Here is a 14,197-nt window from a genome sequence, read left to right as displayed (position 1 = left end):
TTTCTTTCTTAATCTTCCAATCACATTGGATGAGTGGATTTGTTTTGTTATTTATTCATTTTGGGGTAGATGGGTGTTACTGGCTGGTCTGCATTTATTGCCTGTCCCTAGTTGCCCTTGAGGAAGTGGTGGTGAGCTGCCTTCTTGAACCACTGCAGTCCATCTGCTGTGGGTTGACCTACAATGCCATTAGGGAGGGAATTCCAGGATTTTGACCCAGTGACAGTGAAGGAACAGTGATGTAGTTCCAAGTCAGGGTGGTGAATGGCTTTGAGGTAAACTTGAAGGTGATGGTGTTCCCATAAATCTGCTACCCTTGCTCTTCTAGGTGGAAGGCGTTGTGGGTTTGGTAGGTGCTGTCTGAGGATCTTTGGCGAATTTCTGCCATGCATCTTGTCATTGGAAGATTGAGAAAGAAACAAAAGGATGCTGGTGGTAAAGAAATGATTCAAGGTAAATTAGAGTTAGATGAGATGCAAAAGGAAAGGTAAAAATAGAGAAAGAAAGCTTGGATTAAGAGAGAAGGAAAAATAGAGACAAAGAGAAAGCAAATACAAAAGTTGTGCACACTGCTGCTACAGAGCATTGGTGGTGGAGGGCATGGATGCTTGTGGGTACAGTGCCAATCAAGTGGGCTGCTTTGTTCAGGATGGTGTCAAGCTTCTTGCTGGGGAGCTGCACTCATCCAGGCAAGCAGGAGGTATTCCATAACACTCCTGACTTGTGTCTTTTAGATGGTTGACAGGCTTTTGGGAGTCAGGAGGTGACCTACTCGCTGCAGTATTCCTGGCCTCTGACCTGATCTCTGTTGGTCCCATCATTCCCTGAAGTTCCAGATGTCCCATTTTCTTTGCCATGCTATTTCCAGCTTGCATTTTCAGTGAGTAAAGGTATAAATTACATTTGGACTGAAGGATTTGGAAAAATGTCTAACTAATAACATGCATATCCCCTCCAGCAAGATATCGTCCATTGTATTCTCAAACTCCATTCAAATATAAACACATGAAGTACCATATTCTGCATATTAAGTAAAATTTATTACTAAAATTTCCATTTTAACAATGGAAGTGCGATGCTTTAAATGAAAAAGACCAGACATTGAAATTACCATTTTAAATAAACTTCCTTCGCAATCCTTATGCCGTTCATTTCAGAACATTTAATTCTGATTGGTTACACAGATACCTAAGGGGAAAAGCTGTAACATAGAACAGTACTACATACACTAATGTTGCATTTTGCATAATTCCTATGTATCAGATCATGCTGCTAAGATGACCTGCATGCTGATCCCATGTTTAATATTGTTGAACAACACCTATGAGCTATGTTTATATTTTCCCCCACACTTGCTCACCCTGTTCCCAAAAATAACAGATGCCTCGAAAAAGGGGACTGTACTGGTCCATCTCCCACTTACAGCAACCTGCACAGCAAAATATCATTAGCATTAAAATCAGACAGGGAGAAATCTAACTGGCAATGGACACTAGTCACTCAACTACAGCAACAACTTGTAGGGCAATCATGTGTTACGGAAATAAACCATTGCTTCTGTCCCTCAAGAAAATCCCTGGTGCCTCTTAGAGTCATACAGATGTACAGCATGGAAACAGACCCTTCGGTCCAACCTGTCCATGCCGACCAGCTATCCCAACCCAATCTAGTCCCACTTGCCAGCACCCAAACCATATGCCTCCAAATCCTTCCTATTCATATACCCATCCAAATGCCGCTTAAATGTTGCAATTGTACCAGCCTCCACTATATCCTCTGGCTGCTCATTCCATACACGTACTACCCTCTGCGTGAAAACGTTCCCCCTTAGGTCTCTTTTATATCCTTTCCCCTCTCACCCTAAACCTATGCCCTCTAGTTCTGGACGCCCTGACCCCAGGGAAAAGACTTTGTCTATTTATCCTATCCATGCCCCTCATAATTTTGTAAACCTCTATAAGGTCTCCCCTCAGCCTCCGACGCTCCAGGGAAAACAGCCCCAGCCTGTTCAGCCTCTCCCTGTAGCTCAGATCCCTGGCAACATCCTTGGAAATCTTTTCTGAACCCTTTCAAGTTTCACAACATCTTTCTGATAGGATGCATGCAATATTCCAACAGTGGCCTAACCAATGTCCTGTACAGCCGCAACATGACCTCCCAACTCCTGTACTCAATACTCTGACCAATAAACGAAAGCATACCAAACAGCTTCTTTACTATCCCATCTACCTGCGACTCCACTTTCAAGGAGCTATGAACCTGCACTCCAAGGTCTCTTTGTTCAGCAACACTCCCTAGGAACTTACCATTAAGTGTATAAGTCCTGCTATGATTTGCTTTTCCAAAATGCAGCACCTCGCATTTATCAGAATTAAACTCCATCTGCCACTTCTCAGCCTATTGGCCCATCTGATCCAGATCCTGTTGTAATCTGAGGTAACCCTCTTCGCTGTCCACTACACCTCCAATTTTGGTGTCATCTGCAAACTTACTAACTGTACCTCTTATGCTCGCATCCAAATCATTTATGTAAATGACAAAAAGTAGAGGACCCAGCACCGATCCTTGTGGTACTTCAGTGGTCACAGGCCTCCAGTCTGAAAAACAACCCTCTCCCACCACCCTTCTACCTTGTATCCAAGTGGCTAGTTCTCCCTGTATTCCATGAGATCTATCATTGCTAACCAGTCTCCGATGGGGAACCTGCCTTACTGAAATCCATATAGATCATATCTGCTGCTCTGCCCTCATCAATCTTCTTTGTTACTTCTTCAAAAAACTCAATCAAGTTTGTGAGATATAATTTCCCACGCACAAAGCCATGTTGACTATCCTGACTCAGTCCTTGCCTTTCCAAATACATGTACATCCTGTCCCTCAGGATTCCCTCCAACAACTTGCCCACCACCGAGGTCAGGCTCATCGGTCTATAGTTCCCTGGCTTGTCTTTACCGCCCTTCTTAAACAGTGGCACCACGTTTGCCAACCTCCAGTTTCTCGCACCTCACCTGGGACTATCGATACAAATATCTCAGCAAGAGGCTCTTATTCACATACTTGAATTTAAAGGTTAAAAGAATTAGCTCTAATGCATGGGGCCCAAGATTAGATGTCATGCTCAATGAACTCTGGACGTATTACTTGTGCTGCAAAAGCTTGGATTCAATTTACATAATTTAATATATGCAGATGGTTCTTAATCAATGATGAGCCACCAAATTAGAAATGTTTTAATGTCAGGACTCCTCCAAAAAGATAAGGAGATAAGACAGCTGCTTTATTGCACACACCTTAGCCAGGGTAATACATTCTTGTTAGTTCATTAATTTTAGCCTAATTAGATTACATGGGCTAAGAATGCTGAAATCAGATTACAATATCAGATGTATTCAAACTGACAACAGATTACAGATAGTGAGATATGATGCTTCTGTCAGGTTAAGTATAGTATTTCAATCTCTTGATGAATGCACAACTACACACCTAATTCATGGCCATGCTGAAATATTTAGCGACATTGGTAGTGACAATGATGAACAGAAAGGTTTGTGTTTGTCGTACATAAAGAACTATTTTAGTACTAAACTGCCTCATGTATTCTTCCATGTCACAATAAATTTTGCTCTGCATGTGGCAACATCTCACCATTAACTGGCCTCTGACAAACTACAGCAGTTGGTGTAGAGCTACACGATAAATACATTTAGTGATTGACACTGGAACACTCATTTGCCTGTTTTCAGTTTTTTTTAAATGAAGCTGCATTACTAACTAAAACATAATTGTTATTTTGCAAGATTTTTGTAGAAAATAACATTTTTTCTGACATTGTTGAACTTCAGCCTGTTCCATCTGATCTATTGTCAATTATATCAAAAAATATTTGTATTTATTTCAATTATCTCAAATTACTTTCCAAACCTTGGCACTGAAATGTTTGCTACCTGTAATCCCAGTGACTACTGGATCATACTGATCAGTGTCTTCCAGCACTGTCTACGGGGTCATTTACATAGGGGCATTATCTTGGCTACATATGCTAAATTTGAGTACTTTCTCAGTGCCCATGTAAAGTAGGACAACCATCTGGCACTTGCTTAAGAGGAGACATTTGTTTAGGAGCCATCCTCAAACTTATCACTGTTTCTATAACTCCTGAACTAAGAAGTTGATCCAGAAACAACTCAAAAGGCAGAATTTTTCATTCAGACAGCCTTGGACTCCAGTGGATGAAGTCCTCGTTGACTTTTGAGTGCAGCTCTTCCTTCTTCATGTACCAGCTACCACTGAAGCATCAAGTCCCCAGAGAGAGAAAAGGCCCAGGGAAGAACCTCAGCAAAGGGAGGGCCCATCTCTGTCCATGTTCCTGGACTGCCATTTACCTTGTAAGGGCTGATGTAAGTACCAGGTGCTCAATAGCCTTGTAATTTACCATGGGTTCCCAAAAGATTCAACTAGCCAGTCTGAAAAAGCATTGAGACATGGACAATAGTCAGTTTGAATCAGGTCATGGAAACATAAAAACTCCCTTGTACATTAATAGAATAAAAGTATTTCAGAACAAATGACTTTCACTTCCGATATGCTGATTGTGAATACCTTTCTCAAAACCTCCCTCTCCAGCTGGGGAAGCAGAACTCTTACAAGGTTACCAACAAAGATTTTTATTTCAATAGCGACTTTCAAAACAATAGGATATACCAATGTGGTTTTAGCTATGGAAGCATTTTTCAAGTTTACACACTTGGAATGAAGGAGAAAAGCCTTCCAATTTGCACACTGTAAGACCCCTCAAAAGGTAGCGTGATAATGATCCTATCATCTGGTCTGAGGTTACAAATTTTATCCAGAAGATCATGAAAAACTTTTCTGCTCTTCTTCAGAATAGTGCAATGAAATCTTTTACACTTATTCAAGGGGGCAGAAGGGCCGCCAGTTAAACACCTGATGGAAAAGTCAGACTCTTCAACTGTGTAACATCCCTCAACTCTGCAGTGGAGTCTTAGTCTGAATTTTGTTCTCAAGTCTCAGCAAATTCTTGATGTAGGGAATGGCAGACAGCCAAGAGAAAATGGAGAGAAACTGCTGAACTCAAAGCATTTTGTTTTATCATCGATGTGATTGAGACAGCCAGGTAGTTACTGAGACTTGTGCTGCTGACATCTGCCTGAATTTCTGGAAGGCCTTGGCAATCAGAGAAAGTGGACACGGAATGATTTGTTTTCACAAAGAAAGATATGCCTCTGCTCCCTGGTCCTTGTCAAAAATAAAGGGGCTGCGAGCATAAACAGACGTGTCAGGGTGACAATTGCATGCCCTGAAGGCTGTTTGAGTCATGTACTTGTCCGGCTTAACTAAGAGAATCTGGCACAGTGTTCACACTGCTGAGGTGCAAGAGGATTACTGAATGGTTTCAACATTATTGAGCAAGCACAAATCCAATAGATTAACAGAGAATGTGCAAACTCCACACAGACAGTCGCCTGAGGCGGGAAATGAACCCGGGTCTCTGGCACTGTGAGGCAGCAGTGCTAACCACTGTGCTTGCAAAGGATGTGATTGCATGGGACAGTGTGTCACAGGAGATTCACTAGGATGTTGCAAAGGATGCAGCATTTTAGCTGTGAAGGGAGGCTGCATAGGTTCGGGTTGTTTTCTTCGGAGCTGACAAGGCACACGATAAATGTGTCCCACATTCCTGCTTCGTTTCAATGGCTGGGTGCTTTACAAGGATGGTTATAAGGGCGACCCTCTGTGATCATGGATGGTGGCTCTGTTACACAGTCCCCTGACTGCAGTCATGGGTAGATAAAATACCTGTTCCTCAACTAGGGCCATTGTGAATCAGATGATAAGCCTGTTCAAGATTAGGTTCTGATACTCGGGTCGCTCTATAGGAGCTTTGAAGTACAGTACAGACACAGTGTGCTGCATAATCCTGGCAAGCTGTGCTCTGCACAATTAGAGGTGGCGAAGACAGGATGTGATGGATGTTGAAGAGCTGGGTGAATGGCAGCAACCTTCCAAGGAGGAAAACGATGCCATTGAGCTCGAGAAACATCACCTTCAACAGAATATAGTTCTTCAGCATCTGATGTAACAAGTTACACAGAACTTAATTAATACCTAGATTCAGCAGATGAGAGCTCAGTGCAGTGATCATCATTTACATCTCAACTTATTTATTTGAATAGTTAATTTGTTACTTATTTAGTAAAGTAATAGCAGGTTATGGTCGCTTAGAGATAAAACAAAATGCTCAGCAGGCACTGAGAACAAAAAGACGAAACAGCATCAGCTCATTCACCTCTGCGCTAAGTATCCACTGCATTAAGTTCCTACTCTAACACTCTAACAATACAATCACAGAATTGTTACAACAGAAAAGGAGGCCATTTGGCCCATTGTGCCTGCACTGGAATAACAAAGCACTCTTTCTCCAAGCATTCTGTGCTCCACAATTCTGTGCAGCCGTCCCCTTCACTCACACTCAAGTTATGATTGCTCAATCATCTTCCTGCTGTAATAATAAATACTGAGTGTACTGGAAAGCATATAATTCAAACATGTCAATATTATATTTCACACAATACCAGGTTATAGTCCAACAGGGTTATTTGAAAGCACTAGCTTTCAGAGTGCTGCTCCTTCATCAGGTAGCTCCTCCACATCAATATTATATTTGCAGATGTTACATTGACAACTGACAACCAACTGAACCAGTGACAAAATGTTAGGGGTTTAATTTTCACTTCAAGATCTGAGCACATAATCTAAACCAGGCTTATCCAACAGGTGGCACATAGACCAGAATGTGACCCACCCACGGGCCCTATTTGACCCGCAACTAGTTTTCCAACTACAGGGACGTATATGTGGAAGAATCTGCAAAGATTCATCAGTGAGCTAATCAGCAGCAAACACAGAAGAGAAACTACTTCTGACTGGAAATGCAGTGAGCTGTGCAACCATTTCTACCTTTATTGAGTCTGTGGCCTGGACACTGGGAGGCACAACTAGAAAGAGGGAAGAGTGCCAAGGCAGGATGCCTGCTGGGCAACTCAGGGAAAGTGACTGAGGGTTGTTGTGAAAGGCTGCTCATCAACAAGTGGATTGGGAGAAGACAAAACTCTCTCCTTTGCACAAAGGCATCAGCTGCCAGGAAGGACTGAAGATGGCAGAGGGGCTTCCCAATCCCACACGATGTGGAAGAGTAAGTGTGTGACAGTCAAATAAGTGAGGGAGTAACGGTCTGAGCATGTGTGTGAGAGAGTGCATGAGAGTGTGAGAATGTGTGAGAGTGTGAGAATGTGTGAGAGGGAGGGGGTTGGAGTCTCCGTGAGGGAGTGAGAGACTGTTTGTGTGGGAAGATCTGAGGACAGAGTGGAAGGGGATTGCATGGCGAGGGAAATGAGAGTTTTTGTGTCTTTGTACCCTTAGATTGAGTGAAGTGGACACAAACACCCACCTTCCCCTCATCTTCCTACTCAAAAACCTACCCACAGGGCAGCCTGGAGAGGAGGAAAACTGGTGGAATCACGTCATACTCTTGATGCCCACTTTTTATGAATTCCACCAAAACCAGTCAGTGTGTGCCAACAGAGGCAAATGCAAGATCAATATTAGATCAACCCAGTTTGGTTCAGTCTCAATCCCTACCTGATTCCTGGTAATCAGGATTGTGGCTTAGTCTACTCTCCCTAACTATACTCCTAAACAGAAATGGCAATGAAAAAGGTTTTATTAATTAGGTCTGTTTCTTGGAACTTTTCAATGGTTATTTTTCACTAATTACTTATTAATTTAGATCATCAATTTATTGCTTTGGAATTATTTTTAAATTCAGCTTTAGTGTTGTGCCAAACCTTATTTTTCTGAAATTTGTTCAATGGTCCCACAAATGAGAGAAATTGAAATGTGGGTCGCGAGTGTGGTGCTGGAAAAGCACAGCAGGTCAGGCAGCATCTGAGGAGCAGCAGAATCGATGTTTCGGGCAAGAGCCCTTCATTAGGAATTGAAATGTGTCTCTCTACGCCAAAAGGTTAAAGAACCCAGAATTAGACTTATCTTTCCAGTACTCAGGGAGTATGGGATGTTCTGCAGATGAGTTCCAGTTTGGTATTTTTTACTTCAAGTGAACATTGGAAGCTGTGCTGCACTACATTAGAAATAGAGGTAGGTTACTCAGTCCTTCATTGAAATCATGGTTGATCTGCATTCCAACTCCATCTATCTCTGTATCACTTAACTCTGCTGATTTACCAAAATTAATCAATCTCAGATTGAAAACCAATTGAGTTATGACCTAATTCAGTTTGCGCATGAAGGTTGCAAACATTTCCCATCATTTGCATAAAGAAGCACTTCCTCATTTCTCTGTTAAATGTTCTGATTTGAAGGTTGTATCTTTTCATGATCTTACGCACCCCTATTAGCAGCTAAAGCTTCTATTTTCCCAGTAAATTTCTTACAAAATCCAAGAAACCTCAATTAATTCACTACTTAGCCTTCTAGTCTCTATTTGTGTCAAGTCTCATTTGTGCTATCTCTTCAGACAGCTTCACTTTTAGAGTAGAAATCATTCTGGTAAATCTGTGCTGAAGGTACTGATAACATGGTCGAAGCAAAGCCATGTTTCACTGTCGCAAAATTTCCTCTCCTTTACAGGCTAGACCACTACTTTTAAAAGCTAACATTCCAATGGATTTATTGATTATTTTTTCTTTGAGACTGTTGCAGTTTAAACAACTGCATGGGTCCCTAACTCGCATGTTTTTCGTCATTTAAAAAATAAACTGATTACAAAACTGCTTTTAGAAGTGAGTATGCATTATGGTTTAATACCAATAAAAATAATGAATTTGACATTGCTGCTTTATCTGGGCCTACCCTTCTTTTGCCAGTGAATACATTATATAGTGTCCCCACATGGAAAGAGGACATTTGGCTGATTACATCAGCACTGACCCTCTGCAGTGTGTCCCACTCAGATCCTTATATTTACCACGGTGAATCCACATAGCCTACACATTCCTGGACACTTCAGACAATTAGACGTGGCTAATCCACCCAACCTGCACATCTTTGGACTGTGGGAGGAAACCAGAGCACCAGGAGGAAACCCATGCAGACATAAGGAAAACATGCAAACTCCACACAGATGGTCACTTGAGGCTGGAAATGAACCCAGGTCCCTGGTGCTATGAGACAGCAGTGCTAACTGCTGAGCCACCATGCCATCCCCAATATGGCAAAGGATTCATGGCACTTTAGAAATGTCCCTGTTTCTGGGCCATGAGACCTGAGATTAAGTTCCATTTACTCAGGAGGTGTGTGTCATGAAATGTCTGATCCTGGTAATTAAAGCATCTCCACATTGAAATTATACAGTTATGAAGAGAGATTGGGGTTTTCGTGCAGCACAGAGGAGACATGATTGAGTTGTACAAAATTGAGGAATATAAATAGGAAGAAATGTTCCCCTTCATGGAGGGATCAATGATCAGGGGACATACTTTTAAGGTCAGGCATCAAAGGTTTAGAGGGGATGTAAGTGCAAAGGAAGTTCACCCAGAGGGTGGTGGGAATCTGGAGCTCACAACCTGTAAGGGTGGTGAGAGGCAGAAACCCACATTACACTATTTGAGAAGTATCTCCATGTACACTTTCATATACACTTATAATTCCAAGGTATACAAGGCAATGGGCTAAGTGCTGCAAATTGGGATTAGAATAGATTGGTGGTTGTTTTGACCAGCACAGACTTTCCCAATGCTGTAGATCACTATGTCTCTATTGTGTGGCCTTGGTAACTCCTCCTTGAGGTGGATGTTTAACAGTGCCTGTAAAGTCAAGGTTCATTGCTGGCTGGTGACAGTGAAAGGTTCATGATAGCTGCAACTTTCACCATATGTAGAATTGCAGTTGCGTTTCCTGGGAATATTGCCTTGTGCTTGGTCAATGAGGGTAAATAGAATTAAGCAAGGTAAAGTTGTGATGGTGTATGCAGGTAAGGTATGATACTCATGGATGCGGTGACTGGATCTTGCAGCAGTGATGGTTGATTGGCCACTGCACTTGTAAATTTCTCCAACTCGACACCACTGTTAATTTCTGGCCAAACCTTCTGATTCCAAAAAATCCACAGCCCGGCATCTCTCGGGGAACTCTACTTACATGGCGTAGAATCAAAACGTGACAGGAAGTGTAGTGGTGAGTGGGTAATTGGGTAAGAGGATAGTCTATAGAGGGTGAAGTGGGCGGCTGAGAAGTCAGGTCAGAGGTTCAAGAGGGGTAGTCATGTTGCAAGGGGAGGTAGTCAGGTCAGGTCTGGGGCATGATTGGGTAGTCAGTGTAGTCAAAATGCTCAGAAGTTGCAACTAGCACTCTCTATCTCTCTTGGATTATTTGCATAATATTCTTAGTGTGGTGATTTGCCATAAGCCATCACTATTACTGTCTGGCAAACAGGCATTGACTTATAATGATTCTGTTTTATTGACATAGGCAACAAACACATTGAAAACGTTGAAGATTTTGGGCAGAAATTTCAACATTCTCATGGATAAAGAACAGGTCTGCCGTCTACACTCCACCCAAATTTTCTTTCCACTGGCACTAATGGAAGAATTTCCAGAAAATGAGAAAAAAACACAATAAAACAAATCCTCAAATAGATTCAAGGTATTCAATGCCAATGTCCACTTATTAAGTACTCACATGAAATTCCCATTGGTTCCTCTTTAAGCAAGCCTGTGACCCCAGCCACTCAGTCATGTTCTGTGGGCAAACCAATGACAAAGGCTTCCTCACAAGAAAAGCAAAGAATAGCAATTAACCTTATTACAGTTTCATTGCAATCAATTTAAATACTTAAAGTAAACTCTTACCTCCATTCATCCTTATTCATAAAACTGCCTCTACTAGCTAAGGTGACAGTTTGAAGAAATATTTCCTTTACTGAAGAAGCTATGATACAGTTGTGCAGTCCCCAGGAAGCTGACCTCCATTGGCCAATGCAAAAGTAGCAAAGAACACTGTTTTTCAATATTTCTAAGGGATCAAACAAGTCGGTTTAAACTGCGAGGAATCTCTCAAATGCATAACACAATTACATCAATCCTCTGTGAACTGTTTTTGGATGCCTCAGATTTGGTAAGCACATATGTAAAATTGGAAACATTTTGCCTGTTTCCTTCTGATATGCAGTAAGAAATCAGGAGGGCAGAATTAATTATTCTACTTGAATCACAGTAAACTGTGCTTGCATTCTGAAAAGTGACGCATGCTTATTTTTGGCACACACGAGTTGAACAGATTTTAGCCTGCATTTCAAAGCCAACTGCTACTGTGTACTGATAATATTAACACACTAAAAAAACATAGGCAATGTCTCGCAGCAGTAGTGTTTTATTTTTACTGGAAAACTGTAATTTCTCAAATATAATGCGCTGTCATTGATACATTCAGTATATTTTCATTTTACATTCCTTACTGATATCATTGAATTGCAATTTTCCAATTTGAAACCACATCAAGATGGGCATTTGAATGTGTAATATAGTGAATATTCCTTTGAAATTAACGAGTGGAGTTTGATTTTTGTTAGCAATGGAGGGAAATCTCCATCAGTTTTGCTGCTCTTGTCATCTTGCACAGCTGACTCTCCCATCAGTAAATCCACGTAGATGTGGTTTCTTTCTGTGTTATTTTCAACTTTATGAAGTTTCATCAAGACCTTATACAGACGCATCTGCTGAAACAGCCCCACACCCAGCCCTCAGTCTCAGCTCTAGCTGCAGATCACATCTTAGTCCCTGCCCTAGGGAGACCCAACCCAGACTGACCTACTTTCCCATGGAGTCCAGGAATTCACTGGGACATAATGGAGTGTTTAAATTAAGCTTAAAATCGATCTTTGATTCAGTCACGGTTCATAAGGAATTTTTTGTTTTGATAAAGCAGCTGCAATCGAACCAAAACACAACCAAATACCATGCTAAAGAGTGCACAAGAATAACTTATTTCCAAGCATTTGAGTTGAGGGAGAGAATATCTCTCAAATTAAACAACAAAACATTCTCTGGTGTAGGTCAGTTAGTTGTTCTGCTGGCAGCTGCTTCCTAAAGCTTAGTTGATACTTTTTAAACTTAAATGAAGGCCCACTAATTGCTTGCAGTTTTTTGGTGAGCTGGATTCTTAAAATCAGAGTTGGTCAAGTACTTCCAACAAGAATCCAGACTGTTCCTACTATTAAGTAAAACTGCAAGGAATGAATAGTAAAATATATGTAAGATTAGTAAAGACAATCCTATAATCCTTACTTCAGGAGTTATCAAAACCAGAAACATATGATATTTTTTTTAAATTTCAGTCATTGTTCAAAAAAATCATTTGCAAGTTAAAGCCTAAAATTGGGCTGCAATGGAAAGGATGGTGTGGATGCCTTGAGTAGGTGCAGCAGCTAAATTGAAGAGAAAGAAAATTGAAGGAAAGCACAATTTGTCTGGTAGCCTGGAAATGCTTGACCTGATTTTGTACTTCTCATGTCATTTTGACAAAAAAAGCATTTACATTTGCAATATAGAAATATAATATAGGGTGAGATGAAGTTCCAGATGCAGCCGAGAATGACTTCTGAAGTAAAATCACTACTATAGAGAGATTATGCAGCGGCATGTCAGAAACGTTTTCATTGTCAGACAGATGTGTTTGGGAACATGGTAATCCCAGCTTCAACTGAATTGGCCAAATGCACAGAAAACCACAGCAGGGCAACGAAAAGACACGACCAGCTATCCTTAGTAGCCACACACGCAGATGACAAGCAACATGAATTCGACTGGGACAACACTACTATTATAGGACAAGCCAAACAGAGAACAGCCAGGGAATTCTTAGAGGCATGGCACTCATCCACAGATTCAATCAATAAGCACATCAACCTGGACCCAATATACCTGACACTGCAACGGACAGCTGGAACTGACAACCGGAAGTGGCAGATTCAAACCACTGTAAATGCCGGAGGAAAGATCACAGAAGCGCTTCACAGGAGGCTCCCAAGCACTGAGGATGTCACCTAGACAGGGGACAAAACGTCTGCAACACAAATTCCCAGCTCGGCGAACAGAACCACAACGACGAGCACCCGAGCTAGAAATCTCCTCACAAACTTTGAACACCTAAGGGCAGTTCACACTGGATAAGCGATTGAAGAAATGGCAAATCAAGGCAAATAGGCACATGTTGCAATAACAGTCTAGATTAGAGTGGTGCTGGAAAAGCACAGCAGGTCAGGCAGCATCCTGAGAGTAGGAAAATCAACGTTTTCAGGCACCACTCTAATCTAGACTCTCATCTCCAGCATCTGCAGTCCTCACTTTTGCCACATGTTGCAATCATCTTCGGAAAATGGTGCATAGTATCATGATAATAGATCATAGCTCCACATTAATCACAGACATACTGAACTTTTAAGAATTTTTTTTTATATATAAGCAAGAGTGCATACAAACCAGAGCTAGCTATGAATACAATTCAGTGACTATCTGGAAGACGTGTGGATTATGCCCAGCCTCATGAAATGTCCCACCTGGAAGGGAGTCAAAGGAATTTCTGAAAAACCCTTTTTAAGGGAAGAGATAGAATGCAAAATCTCCTGTGAATTACATTTCCCCAGGCTATGGACATAATGGGAGGTGAGAGCAAGCAGCCTGGGCTTTCCCCTGGCAAGAATAAATAAGAAGGGGTTTGGTTGTTCTACTACTGGTCAGCTAATCTGGAGATCTGATGCTCATGGACTAGTTCTAGAGTTAGTATGTTAGCCTGGAGTTCTAATGCTACCGGGCTAGAATGTGCTGTGAAGGTTATGGCTGAGAACATCTATTAGAGGTCAATGAGCTTGCGTGTAAAAGGAAAACAATGGGAAGGTTTTCACTCTCTGACCCTCTTTGATACTGGGAAACAGGTTGCTAGTCAAAAACCACTTTCAACCAGGTAACCAAACAATAAGCTAATCATTCGAATTGAGCATTTCCAAGATAACTGCTCTGCTGCCAGAGTCAAAACAATCAATTTAACAGTCACAACATTTCACCACCTATTATGCTTAGAGAAAAGACAAAGACCAATTTGTGTTTTTCTTAATTTGCTTTTTTTTAACTCATTTATCCTTTTCATGAGTACATACGTTGTG

General features: G+C 41.4%; 1 protein-coding gene across 1 annotated transcript in view; it reads right to left on the bottom strand.

Annotated features, from left to right (window-relative positions):
- Positions 1 to 1,893: 1,893 nt before the first annotated feature.
- Positions 1,894 to 14,197, bottom strand: part of LOC140466683 (potassium voltage-gated channel subfamily A member 1) — a 97,152-nt gene continuing 84,848 nt past the window's right edge. Inside the window, exons 3-4 of the transcript XR_011955256.1 lie at positions 10,720 to 10,779; positions 1,894 to 4,463 (exon numbers count right to left, since the gene is read on the bottom strand). The gene's annotated coding sequence lies outside the window, so the exon portion shown is untranslated. The remainder of the gene's footprint in view (positions 4,464 to 10,719; positions 10,780 to 14,197) is intronic.

This window comes from Chiloscyllium punctatum, chromosome 44, assembly GCF_047496795.1.
Source record: "Chiloscyllium punctatum isolate Juve2018m chromosome 44, sChiPun1.3, whole genome shotgun sequence".
NCBI lineage: Eukaryota > Metazoa > Chordata > Chondrichthyes > Orectolobiformes > Hemiscylliidae > Chiloscyllium > Chiloscyllium punctatum.
Note: the sequence above shows the minus strand (reverse complement) of the source record. Positions and strands in the feature narration are given on the sequence as shown.